The following is a 7,649-nucleotide window of genomic DNA, read 5'->3' on the forward strand; positions in this document are numbered from 1 at the left end:
ATTATTATTGTTTTACATATATCTCCTAACACTATTTCTCGCTCTAGTGTGTACTAACATTTCAGAAAAATCAACTCTATTATATTGAAGACTTGTAATCAAATTCAACAAATTTTCATAAGTTTTGATATGAGAGGGAGTGATTGTAATTGAGTGAAAATCACAATATACACACTTGGGGAACTTTTTTGTGAACGGATCATACAGGACGAACTTAGTTCGTACGGGATGATCATTTCAATTACCCCTAAGGAGAGCAATGGATCGAACAGGCGGAGAGAAAATTTTTCTAAGTCCTAATCGACCAGGACGATTTTAATAATCATCCCAGGATGAATGTCTCGGGATTCTCACTTTCTACTGTTCGTCTAGACGAAATCAATGGTTCATCCCAGGACGAACGTCTCTATATTCTCACCATCCCCTGTTCGTCCAGACGAAAAATAAGGTTCATCCCAGGACGAACGTCTCTGTATTGAGGCTCGCTCCATTCGTCCAGACAAAAAATAATGTTCATCCCAGGACGAATGTCTCTGTATTGAAGCTTGCTCTATTCGTCCAGAAGAAAACTAGTCATCCCAGGATGAACTGAACCAACTTACGTCAGTTGGTTATGTTCTGAAAAATTTCGTGAACCGACCTATGTAATAACTGTTTCGTACCGGACGAACTTGGTTCGTACGGGACGATTAGTGTGTACGAAAATAATTCATACCAATATACATAAAGTTTGTTTTCGACCATTTAAGTAAAATCGTTCAGGATGATCCACGATCGTACGGGACGATCCATTGCGTACATAATTGAATACTTGTAATTTTTGGTCAGTTTTTCTTGTCTTTTGTATAAATAGTTCAAACTTGACTGCCACCCAATCTTTTTTCCATTTGATCTTCGTGCCTATTGAACGAAAAGTCAAGGAGAGAGTGTGAGAGAGCATTCAAAGGAGGATTCCTACCACTAGAGCATGAAGGCTTCACTTGGAGTTTAAAGGTAAGAATCTCTACTTGTGAATTGGGATTACTTCACTCTTTTCCTTCTTCCTTCTAGATTTCTTATGAGAAGATCTGTCAAGGAGATCCGGTTCTCTGCCGACTCTTGGAGAGTGTGAACAGCCGAAGGGTTCTCTGCCCACACTAGGAGAGTGTGAAAGGATGAAGGGTTCTCTGCCCACACTAGGAGAGTGTGAAAGTATGAAGGGTTCTCTGCCCACATTAGGAGAGTGTGAAAGGACGAACGGTTCTCTGCCAACACTAGGGATTATGTAAAAGGACTACGGTTCTCTGCCGCACCGGGTAGCGGTGAAAAGAGTGTTTGTAAAGGCTTCTCCGCCTTGCTGTGGGTGCAAAAGGAGAGAAATTATTGGTATTAGTACAATACTCAGAGGGTGCCTCTGGGGAGTGGATGTAGGTCTGGTTTAGACCGAACCACTATAAATCTTGTGTCTTTTACTTTACTGTTTTTTTATTTTCTGCATTTTTCTTTTGTTTAAAAAACTCTGTGGTTGAAAAACTTTTCTATAAAAAAATTTATTAAAAAATTTCATTTCGGTTCAACAAAACTTCAAAGAGGGTTAAATTTTTAAAAATACCAATTCACCCCCCTCTTGGTAACCTTGGGACATCAACTTAGGTCTAACAACCTATTCACTAGACTCAACAATTTCGTCCTGAGCCGAATATAGGATTTCGTCTGAACAAAAATTTTCTAGAGAGCATTTTGTCCTGGGATGAATTGGAGTTCGTCTGGGCAAAATTTTTATAGAGAGCATTTTATCCTTGCACGAATAGGATTTCATTTGAATGAAAATTTTCCAGAGAGCATTTCGTCCTGGGATGAATAGAAAAATTCATCTGGATGATCTGGACTTACAAAAATTTTCTCACTTCCTATTCGTTCCATTGCTCTTCTGAGGAGATAACTGACTTGATCGTCCCGTATGAATATGGTTCATCCCATATGATCAGTATGAATTTTAAAGATCTTCCCAAGTGTGTGTGTGCTAAGTTACTTAATTATAATCACTCCCTCTCAAACTTAATACAATGAAAAGTATAAGCTTCAATTTACAAATTATCTCATGCTGAGTTGATTTGAAATCTTCATTAGTCTGGAGTTCGATTATCCTAAAATGTTAGTCCACACAAGAGCAAAAATAATTCTTCTAAAAAGTATTAGGAGAAAACAAAACTTTAAAACAATAATATTTGGAATCATCAAAACTTTACAAGTTGCAAGAATGTAAAACATGCAAATAGCAACTCTCTTAACAATCTCGCCTTTTTTTATGATGGCAAAATAATTATTGTTTGTATAAATTTCAAATTCTAAGAATCTCCTAAACTCCCCATGAATTTATGAACATATAAAAGTAAAGAGGCATTGCTCAACAATTTTATCTGTTATCTTTTTTTTAATACAAACAAATACAATACGAAGATTCAAAAATAATAATACTTATGATATAAAACAAGCACACAGATACGATACAAATAATACAAACAATATTTTCTCCTCCTTTTACAACAGCAGAAAGAGAAGAAGAAAAAGAACATAAATGTAGGCAGTCATATGATAATCCTTTGATAATTAATCCTTGAAAGTGATTGAAATAAATATTGCAAATAAAATCAAATTATTAGGTAAATAAAAATGATTCATAGAATTTAAGAAGAGATAAAATATTGATAATAAAAAGTATATATCAAAAACATGAATCAATTTAAACACTAAGATAAAGAAAATTATTGCAAAAAGGATGAATATGAAATTTGTATATTTCAAATGTCAATAAGAAATATAAATGTACAGAAGATCAATTTAAATTAAGAGATTAAAAGATTGTAGAAAGAAATAACTACCACATGTGACGCTTTGCGCATCTTTTTCAATAGTTGTGGCACATTTTTGTGCATCTTTTTATTTGTGGGCTTATTTTATGCCTTTTTTTTCAAATTGCAAACCATTGTGCATTCCTTTTTTTATTTTTGTACATTTGTACATTTTTTAAGAGTAATCTTTATCTTTCCAAAATCAATAATAAAAAATTTTAAATTTTCTAAGTACATCAATATTTATTGATAAGTTAAATACAAAATAAGAAAATATCACAGTTATAATAATAATATTAAACATTAATGTAGTCTAATAAGAGACATGAAATTGACATTCTTAATTTTATCAAGTTATAAGCAAAACTTAAATTTAGAAAAGTTAGATTTTCTAATGAATTCAATTTTGAGTTGCAGTTTAAGTTATAGCACTTGTAGGATCAAAAAGTTTAGTGATTTTCATATAGGCTAACACACATTTCAAAATCAAATTAAAACAAAACAAGATAACTTGTATTGATATCATTATAATGGATATTACAAACTAAAGAATGATATCAATACGACATAAAAACTCAAATACTAAGACATCAAATAAAAAGTACATCACAAAAAGAAAAATTCATCACAAACTACTAAAACACAATCACATCATCTAAAGAAAAACATAACCAAGTACATGAATCACTCTGATAGTCACTGATCTAGGGAGGAGGAGATATAATACTGAAGAAATTAAAATAACTTCTTATCATAAGCATGTTGGAACTAATATCATTCATCTGCTCTCTCATATACCCCATATCATGATTGTACTAAACATCCTGCTGCTATAAGTGAGTTTTAATTTGATCAAATCTTTGATTAAAATGAGACTCTAAGCGATCAAATCTCTGAACCAATTCCTGATAATTTAGTTCACTAGCAGGTGCAGATGCAGGTTCATGTTCCTCCTCTGAGTCAATAATAACATATGCTTTATGTGGTTCATCTTTATTTAAGATTGCTTTAAAAGATTCATCATTGTAGTAGAGAGGTTCTTCAAAATCTTAAACTGGATGAACCAATTCATAGTTCTTCTCTAAAATGTAGGCAACAAGATGTCCTAAGCCAATGTTCTTCTTTCTTTTATGGTCGACATGACCAATTTTAGAAAGTCTATAAAGATAGTCAAGGATTAGTTGGGCTTCATCTATTGGTTGCTTAGTCATAATCAAGTAGGTTACTATAGAGAGAAGAAGAGTAATGTTGACTCTATCACCAGCTTTAAGAATTATTGAAGTTCGAATAACATACTAGATGATACGAGCATTGCGAATAAGAGATGATACTTTAGGCATATGCTCCTTAAAAATAATTCCTCTAATCACTTCATTAATTTCATTCCAGTCAAAATCAGAAGTAATAGTCATGGTATGAGCTCAAATTCCCTCAGTCCTTAAGTTTAAAAAGATTCCTAGGCCAGCCTTGGTGATTTCAACTTTCTTCTTAAAAACATAGGACTTGATTACATAATGGTCGGAGTTGAAGAACATGTTTGCTAGAAAATAATGAAAGGTCTCTTTGTTGTAGAGGTGGACTAGTGTGATAAAGAGACCAAATTGAGTTGAAGCAAACAAGTTCATTACCTGAAAGGTCAGTTGTTCCTGAATAAGAACTCTAGACAGGGTGATCTTAGAGGAGACAAATCTAGGAAAAGATTCTTCGTTGGCTTTGGAAAGAAAATTATTGGAAGAGTTTCTTTGTGGACCCTTGGCTAAAACCTTTTATCATTTGCTTGAACTTGCCATGGATAAGATCAGAAGGAAGAAAGTGTTCTGAAAGGGATGTGTGAGTGTGACTGTTGAGTTCATAGTTGGTCAATTTAATAAAATATGACTGTTCGTACAAATGAAATTATGTTCGTCCCGTACAAAAATCAGTTTGTCCCATATGAAAAAATTTCGTATGGATGAATGAATGAGTCCAAAATGAAATGGCTTTTCATAATCACACAACTTACGAAGCATCCTTTCATACAGACTTTTGACCAAACGATCGTACAGATGAATAGGTGTTCGTCCTGGACAATCAGAAATTTATGATCGTTTTAATGGCAGTTGAAAATGTCCCCCACATCGATTCGCCAAGCATTCTTTCGGACGAACCAAATGTTCGTACGTACGAATATAATATTAAAATGACCTTATCCATTTAACTGACAATCAATCGTCCCGTCATTTGAAAATTTTGTTTAGATGATTGTAACGATCGTATAGACGAAGTGATTAAAATAACTTAAAAACTGCATGCAAACCGTTCAAATTCGATAGTTGACACACTACACAATTCATCCCGTACAAAAATATTTTCATCCTGGATGAATGTCACTTAAATTTTAAAAACATGCACTCAATCAAAACCAAAACACAAATACAATAAAAACATAATAGAATAATAAAAACATAAACTCAAAATAAAGAAAAATCACAAACTCAAAGATTCACACAAAAATATTAACTAGAAACACACATCAATGTTGCAGAAAACATTTTTATTAAGCATTCAGATCGATAACTCCATGCCTTGTTCTTAATGCACTAAAAGTATCAAAGGCTAAAGGTTTTGTAAAAATGTCTGCAAGTTGATTTTAAGTAGAAACATGAATGAGTTCAATTTCTCCTTTGGATATATGATCCCTTATGAAATGATGGCTGATGTCTATATGTTTGGTTCTTGAATATTGAATAAGTTTTTTAGATATGCAAATAGCACTAATGTTATCACAATAAATTGGTATAGTGTCTATAGTTAATCCTAAATCAATCAACTGTTGTTTCAACCAAAGTTTTGTACCACATAACTTCTTAATACAATGTATTCATCTTCAGCAGTAGATAGGGCTACTAAATTTAATTTTCTACTGGACCAAGAGACTAAAGAATTTCTAATAAACTAACTTGTTTCATAAGTGCTCTTTCTACCCACCCTACAACCTGCAAAGTCAGAATCTTAATAACCAATTATTTCAAAAGAAGAGCTAAACTTAGGATACCAAATTCCTAAGTTCTGAGTTCCTAATAGATATCTTAAAATTCTTTTTATTGCAGTCAAATGTGATTCTTTTAGATCTGATTGAAATCTAGTACACAAAGAAACACTAAACATGATATCGGGCCAGCTAGCTGTCAAGTAAAGCAAAGATCTAATTATCCCTCTAAATTTCTTTTGATCAACAGTTTTTTCCTTAGGGTCCTTATCCAACTGAACTGAGGAACTCATAGGTGTACTAACAGGTTTAACATTATCCATTTCATACTTTTTGAGGATGTCCTTAACATACTTTGACTAACTAAGAAATATACCCTCCTCAATTTGCTTAATGCTAAAGCCTAGAAAGTAGCTTAAATCTTCCATTAGACTCATCTCAAATTCACTACTCATTATTTTAGAAAAATCATCACAAAGATTTTTATTTGAAGATCCAAAGATGATGTCATCCCCATAAATTTGTACAATGAGTATTTTCTTTCCAAATCTCTTCAAAAGAGAGTTGTATCCACACTTCCTTTTTCAAATGATCTTTCAAGTATGAAGGTGCTTAATCTCTCATACCAAGCCCTAGGTGCATGTTTCAATCCATATAATGCCTTTTTCAATTTGAAAACATGATTTGAGTATTTAGAATTTTCAAAACCTAGAGGTTGTTCTACAAAAATATCCTCTTGAATTACATCATTTAAAAAGGCACTTTTTATATCTATTTGGTATAATTTAAATCCTCTAAAACAGGCAAAGGCTAACAAAACCCTAATTTCTTAAAGTCTAGCTACAGGAGTAAAAGTCTCCTCAAAATCAATCCCTTCAATCAGATTATACCCCTTAGCAACTAATCTAACCTTAATTCTAATGACTACTCCTAAGTCATTTATTTTATTTTTGAATACCCACTTAATTCTAACTACACTTTGATCCTTTGGCCTTATAGTTAATTTCCAAACATTATTTCTTACAAATTGATTTAACTCTTCTTACATAACTAAAATCCAAAATTCATCCAAAAGTACTTGATCAATATTTATGGGTTCTATGGTTGAAATAAAGGCTGAATGATTGACTTCTTTATTTAATCCACGCCTACTCCTTACACCCTCGCTAGGTTCACCAATTATCAATTCCTTTGGGTGGTTTTTAGAAAATCTCAAATCCTAGGCAAAGGGTTTTCTATCTCTAAGTTTTCTTTCAAATTTTCTTCCAAATTTTCTTCTAAATTTTCTTTATCAATCTTTTGGGAGTTAATCTCAATTTCATCTTCTGTAACATTTAACTCTTCAAAAATTATAGATTTATCAAATATAACATGTGTGATCCCCTCAATTATCAAAGTTCTTTTATTGAATACTCTATAAGATTTTCTAACACTTGAGTATCCTACAAAAATACCTTCATCTAATTTTGGATCAAATTTTTCTAAGGCAGATTTTCCATTGTTATGGATAAACACCTTATAACCAAAAACATACAAATGTGATAAATTAGGTGTTCTTCTTTTTAGCAACTCATAGGGTGTTTTATTTAATTTAGATCTCACATTAACCCTATTTAGAACATAACATGCAGTGCTAACCGCCTCAGCCCAAAAATGTTTAGGAAGTGAGTATTCTGCCAATATTACTCAGGCGGCTTCTATTAATGTTCTATTTTTTCTTTCGACTACTCCATTCTACTGAGGGGTTCTAGGTGCAGAAAATTTGTGATCAATTCCTTTCTCATTATAAAAATCCTCAAATCTTTCATTCTCAAATTCTCCTCCATGATCACTTTGTATATTCATAATTT

Source organism: Dendrobium catenatum, unplaced genomic scaffold, assembly GCF_001605985.2.
Source record: "Dendrobium catenatum unplaced genomic scaffold, ASM160598v2 fragScaff_scaffold_1479, whole genome shotgun sequence".
Lineage (NCBI taxonomy): Eukaryota > Viridiplantae > Streptophyta > Magnoliopsida > Asparagales > Orchidaceae > Dendrobium > Dendrobium catenatum.